We start from the raw sequence: 23,340 nt of genomic DNA on the forward strand, positions 1-23,340 counted from the left end.
ATTCAGATAAAATATGAAACCAAAATTCTAATCATGAGTCAATAAATATAGTTACAATATTCTACATCTTCTTTCTGTTTTTGATTACATCCTAACATTAAAGTCTTTCTGTGTCTCAAATGAACAAATCGCATGTTATTTAAACTATAATTACTCACTGAAAACCCTATGTTGTTCTTCTTTCATGTTTAGCTCAGATGAGATGTTTTATGGCAGCTAAATTGTTCTATATCTACTTATAGAACATAATTACTTGTCTACAAAATTGCCAAATTTTTTCTCACTTATATATTTGGAAAAATTAGGAAAACAGTGTTTTATAGTTCCTGGGAAATGTTAAGTACTGACAGGGTTATGAATTCATTTATCATTAAATAAATATATATTTATATCATTAAGCCCCACTCTGAGAACCCTGTTGCACTAAACTTTTATCTTTTTAAGAATTTTAAAGGGAAATGGAAAGCCAGTTAAATAAATAAAAACAAAGGAAAGCTAAAGATTACCTTAACTACTTTTATATATTTAACTCATTTCCTTAATCTACAAATTTGTAAATGGTAATAATTAAACTAGGATTTATCCTTCTTTTCTATCAAAAACTACATTGCCATTTAATCTAATAACCTGATAATATAAAGTTCTCTTATCTAAAATAATTTTAGTTGTATATGGATATAATGCCTTTATTTTTATGTAGTGCTGAGGATTGAACCCAGTGCCTCACACATGCTACATAAGCACTCTATCACTGAACTACAATTCCAGCCACTCTCCTTTCCTTTTTTTTTTTTTCAACAGATGCTACCATATAATGAATTCATGCTGAATGGTAGGTTTGGAAATAATATTTTTAGCCAATAAGCAGCTATATCATCCATACATAGTGAAATCTTTGGATGAAATATTAATGGACAACTAAATATAAGTGAGCTAAGTACTGTCATATAGATTGTATTTGAGAATTGGTGGATCTAGTGGTCCCTGCATTGACATAATTCTTAGTGTTGGCAGCTCAGTAAGTGGCATGTCCAGAGGTCAGGGGGATTGTAATTTGAAATCATATGTTACATACAGAACCAACTGTGAACTAAGATTACCACAGGTATTTCAGCTGTATTGAGTCAAGCAACTCCAGGTGAACTGGACACCTCAGTTCAACAACAAAGCTAAAGGAATAAAAAGAGATATAGAATTAGGAGACAAAGAAACAAAGTGTACACTAATTTTGGGCCGTGGATTTTTAGAATAAAGATCATATGAAAGATATGTTAGAATAAAAAGAGACTGGTGAATATTCACTATGAATTATGTTCTTACTATAAACATAAAATTAAAGTGTAATTATAACATGCAGAAAATCTTGTGTATACTTGAGAAATTGAGGATGTAATATTAGGATGTTTGTTATTGTATCAAAAAAATTTTTAAAAATGTTGATGATAATAACAACTAATACTCTTCATGCATAATTAATGTTGTTGATACTAGTATGAGTGCAAGGGATAGATTATGTATATTTTATTCATATATATGCACATATACATATATACAGTTTTTATTTTTCTATACATTTACATGTTTTGAGTTTTTGAAAATTAAATATATATTAAGAGTCTCTAATTTTAGAATGTATATGTTCTTTTTATCAATCAATAAATATAAATACATATGTGCACATATATATTTAGAAAATATAAAGAATAAAACTATTATCCACATAATGGAAAGAAGGAAAGGACAGTAAAGGGAGGAGTCATGAGAGATGTTATGTTCTGAATGTTTGTGTCCACCCAAAATTCATGTTGAAAACAAGTGTCCAGTCAAATGATATAGGAGGTGGGACTTTTGGGGGGTGATTATGTCATGGGGACTCCACCCTCATAAATGGGATTAATGTTGTCATTAAATAGGTCCTTGGAGCTGCCTTGACTTTCTACCACAGCCAGCGGGTGCCATCTATGTACCAGAAAGCACAAGCTAAACAGAATGCATGGCATATTAGTATTTGGCATCCCAGCTGCTAGTGAGAAAAAATTCTGTTGTTTATTAGCAACTTAGTCTGTGACATTCTGTTATACAAGCCTAAATGAATCAAAACTAATATGGGAGGGGATGGAAGAAGAGAAGAGGGGGAGCTTATAAGTTCATCATAAAATTCCCATTGCTTTATAATACCTAGTTGGCTTATTCATGAGGTGTTCTTCCATAATTGTTAATTACCTTTGTATGCAAAATGTGCCAATTATAACATTTTTGCTCTGTGTCTACAGCTTGACCCTTTGGTCAATCCTGATATATGTTCTCAGCTCAAGACATTATTTACAGAATTTTGTATTTCAATTTCTTAACCAGACATTGGCCAATATTCAGGTCTCCCTTGTGCCTGCTAAACTGACTTTTCTCTTCTTTGCTCCTTCTGAACATAGGAACTAACTCATTGCATGCATAGAGATCACAGCAAGATTTCTAACCCAGCTATAGAAAAATTTGAAAACTTAGTTATAAACTTTTTTTCTAAACATGGGCTCTCTTGGTCAATGCTATTATTTTAAAATCATAAGAATTCCATCACATCATTTCCTGTACATCACCAGAATGGAATATGGCAGTGATAATAACTAGTACTCCTCATGTGTAATTCATGTGGTTGATACTAATATGAGTATAAGGGATAGCTTGTGCCCATTTCACAAAGGCAGAAACTGAGAATCAGAAATCAACTACCTTGCCTAACGCTAATGCTACTCTGATTAAATGTCTAAAATGGTTTTTATTTTAAATTTATCTGCCTCCAAAATTATTCACAAAATTAATCACAGATTCAATCTTAAATTAGCAGAACTCTAATTTACATACATTCTTATTTCAATAATGATTACAGTATGATTTCTAGGACATAGATTACTCAGTTATAAGGCACAACATCTTGTATTTTCTTTGTCACAGTACAAGTTGCTAATAGTTACACCTTTGGGCTACTCTAGGTATTTATCAGATTGTTTCCAGAGCACTTGGTTTGAAGATATTTTGGATCAACATTATGGGAACCATAGCAGCTTTATTGGGAAATTTCCCAGCAATTGCAAACAAATCCCTGACCCTACACTAGGGAATTTAAGAAACATCTGTCACTACGGATGGCAGCCATAGAAAGCCCTGTTGCACTGTGCCTGAACTTTGAATTGTGTACAGACCTTAACTGACAGCAGGACTTAGCAATGATCTTGTTGCTGAGAATCATGGTTAAGTATCTAGAAAGGTTCACATTTCCTGAATATATAAGTCAGGGGCCAGTAACTGAAGGGAACTGTTATCCTTTATTAATTATTCTGATGCATGTTTAAAAATCTCATGGGCTTGAAATACTTCAGACTTTCTCACCTATTCTTTTCCTGTTTGTATTAGAAATGGTAGACTTGACAGATACTCTTATATTGGTAGGGTTTTGTTTTTGTCTGTCTCCATTCCTTTTAGTACTATGCTGCTTTTCAAAGAAGGAGGAACAAATATTTTACAGGTAAAACATTACTAACAAATACACCTATTATTTTAAAAAGAGGCACCATTCTGTAAGAACTTATCAAAGCAAATTCATAAGACCACATAGAAAATTTTGTTAATTTGGTTCAACTGGATGTCATCTTCTACTGATTTTATATGAAGCACTGACTCTAGTTCAGCTACAAGGATATCTGGCTTATTAAACTTTTATGGTATATCCTCTAAATCCTGAATATTCATTTCTGCTTAACAGTTTTGTGACTTCTATTACCTGGTATTTGTACAATTTCCTCTTTAATATTTTAAATACATGTATCCTTTCTTTTATAGCAACAAATGTGTATTCCCATTCATTTGCCTTGTCTAAAAATCCAATTTCTCAATGCTTCTATAATTATCTTGAAATTCTAAACATCCATTCCTATAGAATGAAGGTGTCCTTGATACAATGACTCCATTGCAACTCAATTTCATTTTTTTCTAATTTTTTCCCACTGCTTGTTAGTTCTCTCTTTCTCCCAGTGAAGATAGAGAGGACTGAGTTATCAACTGTTCCATGATTTAGAAACAATAAAACTTTTTTTATTGTCAGAAACTGAGAACACTGGAAATTATTTTGTGAACAAAATTTTGTGAAACAAAATCATTTCTGTATTCTTTCAAAATTAAAGCAAAGCCCCCTTTAACATAGTTGTTTTGTGACATGGATACTGAGTAGCACCACATTGTCTTTAGAGAAAGCCCAGGAAAATATTATTTTACCTACAATGATATTTTCCATAGCTTTCGAGTAGTCAGTCATTTTTTTAAAAAAGTGGTTTATGTTTGCTTTGTATTTTATTTTAATGATGGTTATGTTTACACAAATAAAATGAGGTTAGCTTACCAAAATCCAAAATGTCACAATGAATCTGTCATTTCATTCAGAAGGAAGACTGGATACTTCAAATGGCCATTTTACAAGAAATTAAAAATTAGGTACTTACATGTAAAAAAACAATTTTTAAAATGTTTTGCATACATAAGTATTGAGAGAAAATTATAAAGGAAAAAAATCAGGGAAAATGGAGAGTTGTAATGTAATGATTAAAATTTCATTAATCATTAAGAAGGTAAAACAATTGTAAATATATATGCACTTGAGAGCATAGTATAAAAGTAAAGGTGAAACAAACAAAAAGTTCACATGGAAAATACTTACTCTGTCAATTATTGGTTGAGCAAAAAGATATTTTTAAAAAAATACAAAATAGAAATACCAAAGGTTAAGAACTTGAGCACTAATTTTCATGATAAACAAAAAACTCAAAACAGTTAACACCAAAACAACAAATAACCCAAACAGTAAATAAGCTAAAAAACTAAAGAGATAATTCATAGAAGATATGCAATAAATTAGCAAATATATAAAAAAATGTTCAATATCACTAGCAATTAGAGAAATGCACATTAAAATTACTCTAAGATTTCATTTCACTCCAATCAAAATGGCAGTTTATCATGAATATAAACAACAATAAGTGTCGGTGAAGATAAAGGGTAAAAGACACACTTATACATAGATAGTAGGACTGCAAAATGGTGCAAACACTATGGAAATCAGTATGGAGATTCCTTAGAAAACTTGGAATGGAACCTCCATTTGACCTAGCTAACCTACTCCTCAGTTTGTATGCAAAGGATTAAAATCAGTACACTAGGACTGGGGATGTGGCTCAAGCAGTAATGTGCTTGCCTGGCATGTGTGCAGCCTGGGTTCCATCCTCAGCACCACATACAAACAAAGATGTTGTGTCTGCCGAAATCTAAAAAAAATAAAATAAATATTAAAAAAATTCTCTCTTTCTCTCTCTCTCTCTTTAAAAAAAATCAGTACACTAAAGAGAAACAGCCAAATCAATGTTCATTGCAGCTCAATTAACAATAGTTAAACTGTGGAACCAACCTAGATGCCCTCCATCAGATTAATTAATAAAGAAAATGTATATATATATTCCATTTATATATGTGGAATATATATAAATGGTTTATATGTAATATTATAGGTGGAATATTACTTAGCCTTCAATAAGAATGAAATTATGGAATTTGCAGGTATATGGATGGAGTTGGAGAATATCATGCTATGTGAGGTAAGCCAATCCTAAAAAAAAAAAAAAAAGGCCAGATGTTTTCTATGATATGTGGGTGCTGATCCCAAATGGGAGGGAGGGTGGGGGAATGGAGGAACTTTGGCTTACGCAGAGGGAAGTGAGGGAAGGGGAGAGGGTATGGGGGTGGGATGAATTGTGGAATGAGAGTGACATTATTACCATATATACATGTATGATTGCACAAATGGTGTGAATCTGCATCATGTACAACCAGAGAAATGAAAAGTTTTGTTCCATTTGTATACAAAAAGTCAAAAAGCTTTCTGCTGTCATAAATAACCAATTAAAGTAAATAAAAAATTAAAAAGAGAAAATAATCATTGTTCTTCCTAAGAAACTAATAGAAGGTAACACCCTAAAGAATGTTTATGCAGCCTTAAGTAACCTTAAGAAATAAAATGATATTTTATTATGCCCCCCTCCTCAGGAAGATAGAGGATGATACATATTCATACATTTCTCTAAACTTTAAAACAAAATTTTCCAAATAAGTTTTAATGTGGACTTAACACAAAACTCTAATTATTATAATAGTTCTGCTTTCTCTAAATCTTAATTCTACATATTCCTTTTCCCAAATTACACTTTGGTGTCACAGTAAATTTTTGTGCCAAAGACTTTTTAAATCTACTTTTCATCCCAGAATCCCATATCTACCATTACTGGAAAAAAAAAACAGAATTTCATCTTCACTATTTTCATGTTATAGTCAATCTCATAGGATACAGCCAACAGAAACAATCTAAATTAGACCTACAACATAATTATTTTTCAATTAGTAATATAAGCTACAGTTCTATCTCCATGTGGAAACTCCTTCAAAAATAGTATGCCTTGCAGTCAATTAATAAGTACATGAAAAAATGCTCACCTTCTCTAGCAGTCAGAGAAATGCAAATCAAAACCACCCTAAGATACCATCTCACCCCAGTAAGATTGGCAGCCATTAGGAAGTCAAACAACAATAAGTGCTGGCGAGGATGTGGGGAAAAGGGTACACTTGTACATTGCTGGTGGGACTGCAAAAGGGTACAGCCAATATGGAAAGCAGTATGGAGATTCCTGGGAAAGTTGGGAATGGAACCACCATTTGACCCAGCTATCGCCCTCCTCGGACTATTCCCTGAGGACCTTAAAAGAGCATGCTATAGGGATACTGCCACATCCATGTTCATAGCAGCACAATTCACAATAGCCAGACTGTGGAACCAACCCAGATGCCCTTCAATAGATGAATGGATAAAAAAAATGTGGCATCTATACACAATGGAGTATTATGCAGCAATAAAAAATGACAAAATCATTGAATTTTCAGGGAAGTGGATGGCATTAGAGCAGATTATACTAAGTGAAGCTAGCCAATCCTTAAAAAACAAATGCCAAATGTCTTCTTTGATTTAAGGAGAGCAACTAAGAACTGAACAGAGGAAAAGAGCATGAGGAAAATATTAACATTAAACTGAGACGAGTGATAGGAGGGAAAGGGAGAGAGAAGGGAAAGTGCATGGAAACGGAAGGACACCCTCATTTTTATACGAAATCACATATACAAGGTTGTGAGGGGAAAGGGGGGGAAGGGAGAGAATGGAACAACAACAGATGAGATAGAGAGGGAAGATGAGAGGGGAGGGGAGGGGGGATAGTAGGGGATAGGAAAGTCAGCAGAATACAACAGTCACTAATATGGTATTATGTAAACATTGTGAATGTGTAACTGATATGATTCTGCAATCTGTATTTGGGGTAAAAATGGAAATGCATAACTCATTTAAATCAAATGTATGGAAGATGAAAAAATAAAAAAAAAATAGTATGCCTTGTTACCTCCATAGTCACTAATTATAAAAAATACAATAATTAACTAGATATTCAGGTAATTGAGATAAATCATGTAAATAAAATCCAAGGACAGGCTATTTAGTGTTGGAATCATGGGCTGGAAGCCACAGAGATAATCATTTATTTTATAGGTGACCACAACAATTCTGTCTACATGCATATATCTGTTTTGGGTTCCTCATTCCCCCTTTTAGGAAGTACCTACTCATGCATGATCTCCCTCTAAGCAAACACATGGGCAATGGTTCATGTACAGGAAATAGTGATGAATGGTTCATGGAATATAATGATCTCACAATACATAATTATTTGGACTACATAATAATGAACCATGCTTACTTCTTTTCAAATAATAAGCCTGAAAAATGCAAAAACAGGGCATAGTTTATTAGTTTTGTTGAAACTCAGAAGCCAAGGGAGAAAGAAAAGATCTATGCAAAGCTCACAGTGAAATAATCAGGGTCCTTATAAACACAATTGCTCTGGTTAATACATTTTCCTCCCAAGGAGATCTGTTCATTCACACTTCAAACAAGATCCAAGGTGGAGGGTAGGAGGCATGTATCCTCAGATTTCCAACAGGTTCATATAACACTTGTATACAAATGAAGGTTTGCATGCTTAATATCTGTCCATATGCATGCAATACCCAAACTCCTGCTTTCTCTTTACTTTCAACCTGCATTCAAGAAGAGCCACACACATGCATGAGAATGCAGATCAAGATCAAAATCACAATTTGAACATGTACCCTGCCAAGTAGACAAGTAAAATCTGATCCAGTGAGTCTTCCTCCTCCAAGAGTCTGCCCTTTGAAAACAAGCATAACTTAGTCTTCCTATAAGGAGACTGTGCCTCAAAGGGTTCCAGAGCAATTCAACAGCTACTGCTAAGCGAGTATAGACTGGATGGGTGAGTAAAAAAGCACAGCCTGGCTAAGGACCTTCACATACACTACTCTAAGACCAATATTTACCTCTTGGATCCCTTAAGTGTTATTCAAGCAAGTGGCTCCTCCAGGAGGTTGGTGCACATGCTTTCCTAAAGACCTTATGAAATCAAATGAAGGTCCCACCCACACTGTGCTCACAAGATTGGGCATCACACACACACACACACACACACACACACACACACAGAGATGCACACACACACACACACACATACACACGCACACACAGCCTAGCAACTCTGCCAGCTCTGACACTTGGTGCCTTAGATCCAGCATCAAAGAAAGAAAAAATCCAAGAATAAGCAATTTGGGTAGGGCTATCCTAGATTTTTCCTGGTCACCTCTAATAATATTCACAACCCATTACAGGCACATCCCATTGGTTGGCACCTCAGGATTTGCCATCCTCAGTCCAGGAGTTGCAACTCTACAGCAGACTGCCTTCTCAGGTTCAACCCCACCCCAGCTCCAAATTGACAGAACAACCACTTTTGTTCCTTCCATGGCTCCTTCTTTTAACTACTCTAGCAAAAACATTTCCTACTAGTGCATAAAATATTTTCCTCCTTTAGCAAGGAGCTAAACCAAGAAAACATGTCATCTACCACTGCCACTTGCTTGACTGAGCATCAGGTGGATGAGTGCAGTCCTTATCAGACAGCTGAGCTCCAGGTAGCCTTCTCAAGCTGGTCCTTCCTGCCTCTCCCAAATACTGTGGTCATGTGGTCCACCATCTCTTGGTCATGTTCAGGTAGCCACTGTCCTTAGGTTCTTGAGTCCCTGCCCAGAGCTGCCCTCTGTTCATTTCCTGACTTCCCAGAATCACTGCTGCTACCTTTGCAAATCAATGAAGAACTCAGGATCCAGGACGGCACCCACTTGCCCCTAGGTGTGCACTCCCAGCTCCAAGAGGGCTCTGAGAGCAGGCAGCTGTGGCCCCATGTCATATGCAGCCTCTGGGAAGTGGCTGTAGCACCTGCCCAAATGGAAGCCCTCAGGGCTGGGAAGAGCCTCTTCCCTGATTTCCCTGCATGCTCTGGTCCTTTCTTTTCACACCTTTCCACCTCACTCTGCCCTCTTCCTTTTTTCACTTCTCTATTCTGTCTCCTTTATTTTGTATTCACCTTTTTCTTGGGCTGACAACCCTCAAGATAGCTGCAATGTGGTGCCAGGGTGAGGTGATAGAGTCCCTGAAAAGGGAAGGGTAATACACACACACCACACAAGCACACACAATCATAATCTTATTCATTTCCACTAATTCACACATCACATACAGAGTCACAAAAACAATGAACACAGATACACATACATACAATACCTAAATATACACTCGAACATCTCCAGAATGTGCGGAAGCTGCAGATGCATGTTCTCATATAAGCATACTCCAGCCACTTGTCCTCAAGCACACACAGCCATATTTGTGCACGCACATTCTCCCAGTCCAGACATGAAAATGCTAACCTTAGTCTCCACAAATGTAAACATTCCCGACCTCTACAGGAACCTGGATAGTTGTTGGTTATAAATCCAGAGGCCAGACTAAGCTCCAGGATTACCCAAGAGAAAATGAAAAGGCAGAAGGCCAGCCGAATTCTGTCATCTTCCTGTCACAGGAAGCTAGAGGCAAGGAGACCCTACTTGCCAAATGAGCAGTGCACACACTTTAACCTGGAACCTTCAGTGAGGGGCCTCCTAGCTCCTAGAGAATATTGGGGCATGGAAGGAAATCTTTATGGCCCCAAACTGAACCCCTCCCCTTTGTTGAAAGCTAGGCCCCCTTTGGCATCCCTGTTTACATCGACCCCGCCAACAGGTATCCTCATCCCCAGGAGCTTGTCTTTCCTTCAAGATCTCCTCACTGAGACCCACATACCTCTTCCTCCACGAAATGGGATCCCACCCAGACACCTCAAGTTATAACCCTCACCTGGAGGATCCTCATGCTGCATCCGCCCCTGCACACACGGTAAAGACACAAGAGGTATCCCCTTACCTCCAGCCCCACAACCCCAAAACTCACAGGCCACACCTCCAGCCCTAAAGAGGAAGATGCCCACCCTGGGTGAGTCCACCTCTTATGTGGTGATTCCCGTTGCCAAACAGTCCCCCAACCCAAGGCGACTTCACCCTCCCTGAGAGGCTCCCAGCACCTACCTCTTTTGGCTTGGGTCCCTTAGTGGATGGCTCTGAGCTTTAGTGGCACATGCTCCTGCATTCGAGCTGCAACAGTATTGACTCCTGCACTCCGGCTGCTCCTGTGGTCTGGAGGCGGTGGCGGTGGGTCCTGCGTTGTAGACACCGGGACTGTGGCGGCATTGGCTCCTGAGCTTGGCGGCGGTGGCAGTGGCGCTCTGGCGTCCTGAAATCGTGGCACCTGTGGCTTTGGCTCACACTTGTTGGGTAGGAGAAGCTCCTCAGATCCTGCATCTCCTGTGCTCTGGAGGCTGCAGTGGCTCCTGCGCTCCAGCGGTTCCCGGTGCTGTGGTGGTAACAGCAGTGCAGGCTACTGCGTTCTGGAGGCAGCGAGGAAGAAGTTGCCTCCAACACTCTGGATGCAACAATGCCACGTTGGCTCCTGAGCTCTGACGGCTGCAGGGGCCTACCAAGCTATTGGTAAAAAAAAAATGCTCTACCCTCACTTCCGTTTTCCCCTCAAGGGGCGTGGTGGCAGGAGCAATTCCTAAATTTGAACCAATAGGGTTGCTACTTTTTCCAAACCCTTATTAGCATAAATGTGAACCAATAGCGTTGACCCAAGAGGTATATATACCGCTAGCGGAGCGCACTCAACTGGAGAGAGAGGTGGTGGGGGATGTTTCTAGGTAGTTTTCCTCTTTGGAATTCAGAAGCCAGGAGCCCTGTGGAAGAAAATCGGCGGTGAGCTTCTGCGTCCGCTGGAACTCTGGTGGGCAGAGTCTCCTATTAAGATCAGCTTGGATGCAGAGGCCTGCCACTTCCTAGATATCCACCCGCCAAGACAAGCAGAAAACTCAACTTTTCTTACCCTGAGGTATGTGTGCTTCTTCATATAAATCAATATAAGTGAGGTTATATTTTCTTTTCCTATAATTTCACAATCTCTTTTCTTGTATGTGTGTGCATTCACATGTGCATATATTTATACAAACTCATATATGGCTTTTTTTTTTTTACACATATGGACTCTTTCTTTACATACCATTCAGCAACCGTATTACTTAGCAGCATAACTGGGTTATCTTTCTATATCAATACATATGGATCTACTGTAAACATTTTTAAACTTCTAAAAAATATATCATAAGAATGAAAGAGTGTAGAAATCACCCCCTACCTTGTAATCTTAGTCCCCAAACCACCACTGGCTTTTTATGCCTCAATTAGTATTTCCCATTTTTAAACTTTACACAAATGGGAATCCTGCAGGATGTTATTTTTGTGTCTGCTCCCATATTCAACATTACATGTGTACATGTCATTTATTAGTTTGGTTTTCACATTCAAATTGATATCACATTATTTTGTGAGTGCATACAGAATGTACATATCTCTTTTAGAAGCTATTAGAGTTGTATTCAGACTGAAAATATTATGAAATGGTTTCTGGGAACATTCTGGGACTTGTCTTTTTGAGAACATACTTACATATTTCTGTTGGGTCTACACCTAGATATGGAATTTATGGGTAGTGGAGTATCCATATATTTAATTTTAGTATATATTGCCAGAAAGGTTTTTAGAATAATCATAACAATTTATGCTCTTATAGTAGTGAATTTAGTGAATTACTACATAGTTTTAAAGGCCTACAGATTTCCTTTATATAGAGATATCATAATTTATTTCATGTTGATTTTTGTCCACTTTTATTAGCATAAATAGCTTTCCAGTAAAAATATTTAGATGTGTATAGACTTTTGTTTATTCATGTAAGTGTATCTATAAGTATATTATTGAGATAAAATGTGTAAAAATTGAAAAAATACTTTTAAAGTTCACTTAGAGAAAGGTTTTTTTTTCCCAAAACAAAATTAGATAATAACATTTTATAAAAGATGAATAAAATTACTTTATAAAAACTATAATCATTTAAAATTATAGCCCTGATATAGAAAAGAACATATGTCACTAAATAGGAAAGATGATGTTTCAAACAGAAAAATTGAAATTAAGTTGAGTATTTAAAGCACAGGGAAGATGACTCTGGTTAGAAGAGCCTGAGAAGTTCCTGATGTTGAAGAGAAGGCAGCTACTATGCCCCTAAGCTGGGGTGGGAATCCCAGAGTCTAAGGGTAGAGGAATCAGGTAGAAGGTAGGATATCTAAGCAGGTACAGGAGCCAGAGAAAAATGTAACCTCTGCCTAAGACATCACCTGAGGCAGCAAGAGGGTGGCTGTTTTTCTCTCTCACACCAGTGCCTCCTCCTGGAAGTGCTGGAAACAGTTTAATAAGGCAGCCTGGAAAACAGTCTTTATAGGTCAACCTCCTTAAGACAGCAGCAAAGCAGCAGAAGGTCAAGAATGGATCAATGGATGAAATACAGAACATGTGATAAAATAACAGAAAATTAGGGGAGATGAGAGGAACAGTAAAAGTGGCTGGAATTGTTGTTAACTATAATCCATATAAGGTTCAATTGGTTTTTTATGTTATTTTACAGGCTAGAATAAATTACATGGGTATGACATAGTTACATGAAAAAAACTGAAGCCTATATAAAAAAGGAAACCATGTAAATTTTCTGAAGGATGATTCACGGTGCATAAAGCAACAGAAAAAGTCTAAATAATTGTCAGTCTAAATTGAAAAACATTGTATAAAATATTATAACAGAATTAAGGGACAATTTACTGCTACACATATGAAAAAGTGTGAATACTCTTAGTTTATACAGGTAGACTTATAAATAAATGGAAATGGGCAAGAATATCAACATATGCTTCATAAAAAGATAACAAAACAAAAGACATAGATAATATGATGTCCAAATTTCTAATGATAAAACTAATCCAAAATATATATATATATATATATATATATATATATATATATATATACTTTTTAAACTGTAAAATATTCTATGACCTGACCACAGTTTGTGAAAAATAGTGTAAGCTACAAAGATCAATGGACTAATGTGGAGTCATTGAACATATATATATATATATATATATATATATATATATATATATATATTATTTTTAAGAGAGAGAGAGAGAGAGAGAGAATTTTTTAGTATTCATTTTTTAGTTTTTGGCAGACACAACATCTTTGTTTGTATGTGGGGCTGAGGATCAAACCCGGGCCGCATGCATGCCAGACGAGCGCGCTACTGCTTGAGCCACATCCCCAGCCCCTGAATATATTTTTTGAGAAATACTTGGTGATAAAGATAATGTTCTTGATATTGTAAAATGCAAACTTTAGGATTCAAATTATTTTGAGTTCAGATTTTGTTATGAAATAAAGCATCCTATAGATACAACTGAATAGAGCAGAGTAGAATTGAATAAAATAGAATACTATAAGGAATAAAGTGATATTTTTAAAAGTTAAACAAAAAGATCTCTTGTAGATCGTGGAATTAGAGCAACTTTATTTAATTGTACATTTCTTCATTTTTCCAATAATCTATAATGAAGCTTTATAATAAAAAAATAGTAACACATATCAATTAAGTGATAGCATGAGATGGAGGGGCACAAAGAATTCAAGAAGGGTTACTTGCAAAGAAGGAGAGATTTACACACATAGGCTGAATGGAAAAGATCCAGTGGAGAAGAACAATTTGAAGATTAAAGGGATGAAGGGGACAGTCTTTGAGGAGACAAATTGTGCTTTTGAGCAATGAAGATTTAGATAGGATGGTACAAGAAAAATCCCTGTGTCAGTAGGAGAAACAAACCTTGAAGGAGTTCACACTCTGACCTTGATTTTCACTGTTTTTCAGCAGTATCTGATGATAGTGATCAATGAATGGTGGGTTGAAAGAGAATCTTAGACATTCTGGACAGTTGCTGAAGAGAAGGAGAGGTAGTGACTTGCTGAGGACAGGAAGGGTTGATGGGTTTTTCTAAGATATTAGATCACAGATCTTAGATTTGTTTCCTACACTTATGTGGGATTTTTCATAAAGAATACCAAATTTTAGGAACTGAGGCACTGAAAGTTTGGAATAGTCTTTCCTTGAAATCTAGCAAAGAGGACACAATTTAAAAGATGAAAAATTAGGAAGTTGAAGATTTAGAGGAACTGAAGACTGCTGGAATGCAGGCTGGGGAGAAAAGTGGTGAGTCTTGAGATGCTTGGAAACAAGGAAATCAGATCAACGGAAGTAGATTATGGTAGTGGAGTTAAACAGAAATGGGAATAATTTCTCTGACTTCACTGACCACCCACAGCCTCTGAAACTAACTTTGGGCATTCACCTTAGTCTGCCTTGCATTTTTTTTAACTTTCAAGTTTAATTACAGCAAACATAAATAAATAGGACAAATAGCAACAGGGCTGTGATGTGCAGCCTGGATTCAAGTTCTGCAAGTTGTGCTGTGTTCCACAAGGGCTTCTCCTGCCCTTTGCTCCAATAATGGAAAGGGTTCAAAAAGCCCACTGGGGCCTCCTTCCAGCGCCTTTTTCTGGGGTAGGAGTTTCTGGAATGAGACTCACCAGCTCTTCAGTAGAACCTCTGATTTGTTAACAATGTCCTTCAGCCATTAGCAAAAAGCAGAAAACTTCTGACCCTAGGAGCCCACTGCTGCCCAGACTCCCTAAAGGGTAGGGCTCTGCTCCTCAAGCCAGACCTTTTCATACCAATTTCCTGTCCAAGCCCTTTTTAGCAAAGGTCAGACAATTGCACATGTGAGACAGATACCTGGGCTCTTACCAACAGACCACCTCCCTTGCTCCTATCCACTGTCCAACTGGGATTTTTGGATGAATGTTCTTTATCTGACCTGACTCTAATCCCACCTTTTAGTCCTTTCAGGATCACCTTAGGAGCTAAGTCTCAGCTCAAGGCTTGGGAGCCCCTTAGGATGAATGAGAGATTTGATTATTTCCAATGTTGGCATCCTTCTCTGAAGCCTTGGTAGTTCTGGAAGGCGGTGAGGGCAGCACAGATGGCAGGCCCTCCAAAGCCGTGGGTGATGAGGCTAAAGTGTGTCAGACAACTTTGCACTCCAGGCTCCTGGATGAGTGCTGGGTGGCCGTTGCCCAGTGGGGAGCGATCCTGAGACATCAAGTCGGTAAATTACTAGCAGATCTGCTTGGAGGCCAGCAGCATGCTCTTTGGCTGTGCAGTTCCCTGGGGTCAGCGTGCTGTCAGCACATGTACTCAGCGGCTGCTTTGGCTGGGAACTCAGTCTCACAGATGTAGCCAAAGTCTTGATCCAGGTGCACAGCCTCTCCCTCCACCAGTGAGGTCAGCAGTGTCACATTGGCAGCCTTCCTACAGCCTGCTGGCAGGTTGAGCCAATCTTCTGTAGCCTTTCCTGTAGACAGGACCCCCATTCTTTGACTTGACTCTGCGGAGGGAGGCATTGAGGCACTCAGGAGGTTAGAGTCGCCACTGTACTTCCCCCATGATCACCTTATACTTGGATGTTGAGCTGAGCAATGAAAGCCGTCCAGACAGGGAGCAGAAGACCTCACTGGGGTTGGTGATGCTGCCAACCAGGCTGTCTTTGGCCAATGAGAGGGCCGCCAAAAGGCTGCTGGCTTTGGAGGGGATGGGGAATTTCTTTATCACAGACTGGTCCAGAAGGTTCGTTCTCAGCTCATCTGTGTCCTGCAGATCTTCCAGGTCACATGGCGGTGCTAGCCCGGGAAGATGGAGGGGTGCCTCAGCTAGGCCGTACATACAATTGTCCAGACTGTGCGTACCATCAGCGAGGCTGTGTAGTAGCTGGTGCACTGCAGCAGTGTAGTCATGGCGCAGGTGGAGACTCAGAGCACTTGTGGGCAGCGTCAGAAAGCCTGTGGAGGTTGTGGCTACGCCAGGGGCATCAGGCCGCTGTATGGGTCCCCGTCTGTTAGACTAGTAGGCAAGAAAAGACTACTGACTCCAATTAAAATCAAATTAAAGCAAGCTTATTATTTCGATCAGCCAGGCTGCCTCTCCCTCCCAAAACGGTGGGAACAAGACAGCAACCCCAGCTTTCCTGCAGCCCAGCTTTATAGCCCAGAAAGTTACACAAAGGGGGGTTACAGATAACAGAACTCTGACAAGCATCACACTAATGGTAGTTTACATTTTTTTGCTGGCCCCAACATCAGAATTTATGAGGACCATTAGAGCCTCAGAGAGGGTAGTTGTCTGGCCAGGGAAGGCCAATATTTATGAGGTGTCACTAAGTTTCAGAGAGGACTGCTATATGGTCAGAGAGCCAGGCATGGGTGAGTTCAAGGCACGGGCAGGCATTCCAAGCAGGTTCAGAATTTGCAGTAATTTATAGTAAAGCCAAAATTATCTTTTCATGGCTTTGTGGCAAGATGGCTCCCAATTTTAAGAAAAGCCAGGTGGGGAAAGGCGGCAGTGGCATTGGGTGCCTGGTCCTAGGGCAGTGGCGGATGCCAGGCGCCCTAGGGCAGTGGTGGCTGATGTAGGGCAGCAGGAAGTAGGGTGCAGCTGTGGCCACTGGCCTGTGGTAGAGCGGTGGTGCAGGTCCTTAGGCTGCCTGGGGCACAGACGACAGATGGGCCCCACCAGCCGCTGCACACCATCAGGGCGCTCCATGGCGGAGTAAGTGTGCACCAGAATGAGGCAGGTAGTGCAGGGTGTGAGACGTGGTGGCGGCAGAGCTCTCACCCAATGGTGAGCGCTGTGGGAAGAGGGGTGGGAAGTGGACACAGCTGGCTAAGGTGATGGCGCCTCACCTGGGTACCACCCAGCCCTGAGTCCAGCCTGCATAAAGTCCTCACCTGTGAGTACCCTGAAGCTGGTCCAAGGAAGCTGAAAGGACTTGCCGCTGATGTCACTTGGAAAAGTCTGTCAACGGGTACCCAGTGGCTGCCCTACTCCCTCTGAGAGCAGCCTGCTTCTTGCATTCCAGGTATAGTGGGCTGCCTTGCATTTCAGTGAGTATGTGTGTGAGCGTGTACATGTGTTTTACCATGTTCAACTCCTGAATGTGGCTGTTCATCACTGAGGCTCCTACAGAGCACTTTATACTTGGCAGTGTTTTAGTTACTGTTGTTGGAAGAGTGAAGTCAACGAAATGTGTTAATTTTTGGAAACAAGGCAAGTGCTTTTGTTAAATTTAGAACTACTCTTTTGAGGATTATGCAGTCAAAAGTATTAAATAAGTTGGAAAAAGTGCCTGCCAACAACATTTTTGGTGCTCCTTGGGGAGGAGACAGTTGGAAGTGTTACTGGAACCATATCAAGCTCAGGGCATCAAATTTAATTGTGCTTAAAGAAACCTCATTTTCCTGAGCTTCATATGAATGGTGAAAAAGCCCTGCTTCATAAGTAGGCACAGTTTGCTTTGGATTGATGCTTTCAGAAATAACAGTTAACCATGGGAACTCTTTGCTCAGGCAGAATCTACTCAAGATGGTGGCAGAGAAGTTTCTGATCCTCCCTAAAACTTGTTGTCAGAGAGTGAAATTTGCTTGGTACTCTATTTCCAATATTTACTCTTGGTAATTCAAGGCCTTTCTTGGAATTTTCTATAACTTAAATATAAGCTCATAAGATTCTAAATTCTTATTTTATGGGAGGAATAAATATGGAGAATATACACTAATGGTTGTGAGGAGTAGAGGAAAAGAGGGAAGAAAAAATTACAATTTTTTTTTTATAATCTTAATTGTGGTTTTGCATTTGCACACATGTGAATACACACTCACATAGTCTCAGTCACTTACTTATGCATTGCTCACCTAATCTTATTCTTTGTAGTTGGCTGTTCACATCCTATCTCTGATCTTTAATTTTTAGTGTTTTCAAGGCTCCATTTTATATATTCATAAATCTAGTAGAACCCATCCCAGTGAACACTCTTACTTATCATCAATTGCCCCAAATTGGCTTTCTCAAATTTAAACACATTTGCCATTTTATTTTTCAATGATGAATTTTATTGAATTACTCCTAGTGATTATTGATGCAAGCTCATTCAGAATATGAATAATAAATGTATTACTCTTTAGAAATAAGTAATAGATCAAATAAGTAATAAATATTAAATAAGATCAAAATAAGTAATAGATCAAAAATCCCTTTAGTTTAGTATTTTCTTGGTAAAATTTAAAACAGTTCTAAATAAATTAGCTCTTCCAGACTCAAATTATTTAACTCTATGTTTAAGGCAATTATTGGAATCATTTCTGTTCCCTTGGGTGCAGTTGTGCATTTTAGAGTGAGCTGGTCTGCAGATTGTAGTCATCTATGTTGATGTTTCTGTAATGATAATGAACCAACTATGTCCTCACCACTCAGATCTTAACCTCCTTCATTTACATAACCTTTTGCTTCTCACTTTCACTATCTTTGCATTTTTTTAATTAATACATCATACTCTTTCTGGTTTCTCCTATGACCACCCCTCTTCCCTAGTTAGAGCTAATCTTCTTTCCATGCTCTTCCTCTCTTTCCCATTTTGAGTCACCCCCCTTATATCAGAGAAGACATTCGGCATTTGTTTTTGGGGATTGGCTAACTTCACTTAGCATAATCTGCTCTAATGCCATCCATTTCCCTGCAAATGCTATGATCTTATTATTTTTTTAGTGCTGAGTAATATTCCATTGTGTATATATGACACATTTTTTATCCATTCATCCATTGAAGGGCATTTAGGTTGGCTCCACAGTCTAGCTATTGTGAATTGTGCTTCTATAAACATTGATGTGGCTGTGTTCCTGTAGTATGCTGATGTTTAGGTCTTTTGGATATAGTCCAAGAAGAGGAATAGCTGGGTCAAATGGTGTTTCCATTCCCAGCTTTCCAAGGAATCTCTATACTGCTTTGCAAATTGGCTGCATCAATTTGCAGTCCCACCAACAGTGTATGAGTTTACCTTTTTCCCACATCCTCGCCAGCATTTGTTGTTGTTTGTCTTCATCAAGGCTGCCATTCTTACTGGAGTGAGATGGTATCTTAGAGTAGTTTTAATTTGCATTTCTCTGATTGCTAGGGATGTTAAGCATTTTTTTCATATATTTGTTGATTGATTGTATATCCTCTTCTGAGAAGTGTCTGTTCAGGTCCTTGGCCCATTTGTTGATTGGGTTATTTGGTAGTTTTTTGAGTCCTTAGCTTTTTGAGTTCTTTGTATACCCTAAAGATTAGAGCTTCATCTGATGTGTGAGGGGTAAAAATTTGTTTGCAGAATGTAGGCTCCCTATCCACCTCACATATTATTTCTCTTGCTGAGAAAAAAAACATTTTAGTTTGAATTTATCCCATTTGTTGATTCTTGGTTTTAATTATTGTGCTATAGGTGTCTTATTAAAGAAATTGGGAAAACTGGAAATCCATTTGCAACAAAATGAAATTGAATCCCTATCTCTCACCATGCACAAAAGTTAACTCAAAATGGAGCAAGGATCTAGGAATCAAACAAGAGACTCTGCATCTAATAGAAGAAAATGTAGGCCCTAATCTCCATCATGTGGGCCTGGGCCCCAATTTTCTGGACCTGTGTCTTAGAAGCCCTCTTTCCCATGAGCAGTTGTAGTCTTCTCTGGGCTTTCTGAGCCATGTCAAATGCATCATCTGAGTCTCTTTCCCTCCTCTACTTCTGCTCAATCAGTTGACCACAGGGAAGTACTCCATTCAAATACCTAAGGTTCTACAAAGCAACTGGAAGCATGATGACAAGCTCCTGACCCTCCAAACTCACCTCATTCTAAAGGCCAGGACACTGGACACAGAGTCTTGCAGTTTCCCAAGTGGGAAACATCAATAGAGGACCCAGAGCATCAACTGGCTATAGCAGATGCTCAGGGTCCTACTATAGCTATGCAAAGTTTGAATGTAAACACCAGTGAAATGAGGGGTCAAGACATTATTTGGGTATTGGAGGTTAGTACAGCAGGCCTGGGTGGAACTGGGAAGACATTCCATGAAGAGCTCTGGCAGGTATAGAAGAACTTAAAGTTCCCTTCACAGAATTCAGTGGGGCCATAAGTGGTGTGTGCCTCTGGGCCATTTTGAAATAGTTTTCAGATTTACAGGAGAGTGGCTTGACAGATGCAACTCTATTCCAACTCTTCATCAATTATCTCTGTTTCTTTCCCCTGCTGGCCATGACCAGTTAACCATGGTTCTCATCAGTCACACAATCATGGGTATAAAAAACCAATTCTCTAAACTGTACAGTGTGGATTGCATTTTATGGACAGAGTGTTTCTTTCATCCATTCAAATCTTCAAAACACACATTGGGTGTTCATGAGGTATTCAATACCTATTCAAGCCTTTTTTAAAAAATGAGGCAAAACAGGGTACTCAGACACTAAAAACAGGCTTCTTCAGCTCTTCTTTCACTTGTCTAATATTCTCATTATTTCCCACAGTCTTCATTCATGTCATCAATATTAGATATGGTGTATTTCTTTCTTCCGTTTTTTTTTTGAAATAGTGATGTAAAGGACAATGTGATAAAACTGTTTCTCCTAATTCTATAATTGTTTTTTTTAATAAGGGTTTATTGTAATGAATGATGGAGATCAGATTTTGAAAGTAAGCCTTATTTGCTAGACCAAGATATGTTCAGGGTTCTTGTACAATCTTGGGCAGTGCTATACCACTGAACTTCAACCTTAACCCCATGAAATCAATTTTGCACTCCTTCAAAATGGCTAGACTCTACATGCACATATAATCCAACTAGCTCAAATTCAATTTGTGCAGACTGGTCATGGAAAGGAGCAGTTAAATGTCCTTCTGCCCTACCATCTGACCATTATTTTTGTAATCCTTAGGCTAACAATGATTGCTGAGCAAAGAAAACACACACACACACACACACAAAAACACATGTCTGAGTATATCTGAAAAGCTTCAGAAAACAGTTCTTCCACCCAATTGCGAAACCTTGAAGTAATGGCAAAGACCAAGTCTGCTTCCTTTAGAGCTTTTCTGTCTTCACCTAGGGTGGCCCTTGGTAGTGTCACACCTGACCTGTCTGCCATATTATTTTTTGGAGGGAAGTGATACTAATTACCTGAATTTCCGGAAAGAGCATCAAGAGAGTGGATTTTTCCCCTCAATATTACAAGGCTAAGTTTATCCATGATACATGTTTTTTAAAGTGTACCAACTGAAATTATGCCATATATTACAAACAGGGAGAGGGTAAAATTGTTCTGATGAAATTGGTGGACAATGTCAAGCCTTGATTAAAGGTATAACAAACACATTCAAAGAAAATATCTGTGTGTGTGTGTGTGTGTGTGTGTATATATATATATATATATATATATAGAGAGAGAGAGAGAGAGAGAGAGAGGGAAAGCGCTTTAATCTGCCAGTCTAGGTGTTTTTTAAGAATATATTTTTAATTGTTGATGGGCCTTTATTTTATTTATTTATTTATTTATTTATTTATTTATTTGTGGTGCTGAGAATTGAACCCAGTGCCTCACACGTGGTAGGCAAACATTCTACCACTGAGCCACAACCCCATCCCCATTCTATGTCTTTTGATTGGTGAGTTTAAGCCATTAACATTCAGGATTATTATTGAGAAATGATTTGTCTTCCTGGTCATTTTTGTTTACTTTTTATTTTTGTAATGAACTTGGCTTGGTTTCTCCTTTGATTGGTTTTTCCTTTAGTGTAGTACTTCCCTTTGCTGATTTTCATTGTTGTTTTTCATTTTTCCTCATGGCATATTTTGCCATGAGGATGTTCTATAATGAAGGCTTTCTAGTTGTAAATTATTTTAACTTTGGTTTTTCATGGGAGGTTCTTATTTCTTCTTCAAATATAAGGCTTAATTTTGCTGGATATAAGATTCTTGGTTGAAGTCTGTTTTCTTTGAGAGGTTGGTATAGGTTTTTTCCAGGATCTTCTAGCCTTCAGGGTCTGAGTTAAAAAACGTGCAGATATCCTAATTGGTTTCCATATATATATATAATTCTTTTCTCTTGTGGCTTTTAGAATTATCTCCTTATTCTTAATGCTAGGTATTTTCATTATAATATGCGTGGTGTGGCTCTGTTGTGATTTTGTACATTTGGTGTCCTGTAATCCTCTTGTATTTGATTTTACAATTCATTCTTTATGTTTGGAAATTTTTCTGATATTACTTCATTGAAGGGATTCTTCACTCCTTTGGTTTGTAACTCTATTCCTTTCTCTATCCCAATAATTCTTAAATTTAGTGTTTTTATGTTATAATTCTTTAATGTTCTGCTCATGGTTTCTTACCATCTTCACGGTGTGGTCAACATTATTTTCAAGATTATATATTTTGTCTTCATTGTCTGGGGTCCTACCATTCAGGTGATCTAATCTGTTGATGGTGCTTTGTATTCAGTTTTTAAATTTGGTTTATTGTTTCATTTTATGGATTTCTGTTTTTTTATTTTTTTAGAACCTCTGTCTCCTTATTGAAGTAATCTTTTGCTTTCTGTATTTGCTTATGTAGCTCTTTTCAAAATGATTTTTGCTGTTTGTATTTGCTGTGTTATATCATCCTTTAATTCACAGAACATTTTAATTATGTATGCCCTGAACTCCTTATTTGTCATTTCTTCTGTTGTGCTATCCATGGATTCTAATAATGTAGTATTTTGGTTTATTTGGGGCACTTTATTCCCTTGTTTTTTCATGTTGTTCGTGTGTCTTCCCTTCTAGCACTGTAGATCTGAGGCATTACAGTTTTTACCCTATAGGCTTATGGCGTCCCTGCAGGGTTCCAATACCTCTCCTTTAAGGAAGAGAATAATATTAAGA

General features: G+C 38.2%; 1 pseudogene; it reads right to left on the reverse strand.

Annotated features, from left to right (window-relative positions):
• Nucleotides 1-15,484: 15,484 nt before the first annotated feature.
• LOC143382658 (transcription factor AP-2-epsilon pseudogene) lies at nucleotides 15,485-17,185 on the reverse strand (annotated as a pseudogene).
• Nucleotides 17,186-23,340: the final 6,155 nt, after the last annotated feature.

This window comes from Callospermophilus lateralis, chromosome 17 (assembly GCF_048772815.1).
Source record: "Callospermophilus lateralis isolate mCalLat2 chromosome 17, mCalLat2.hap1, whole genome shotgun sequence".
Taxonomy (NCBI): Eukaryota; Metazoa; Chordata; class Mammalia; order Rodentia; family Sciuridae; genus Callospermophilus; species Callospermophilus lateralis.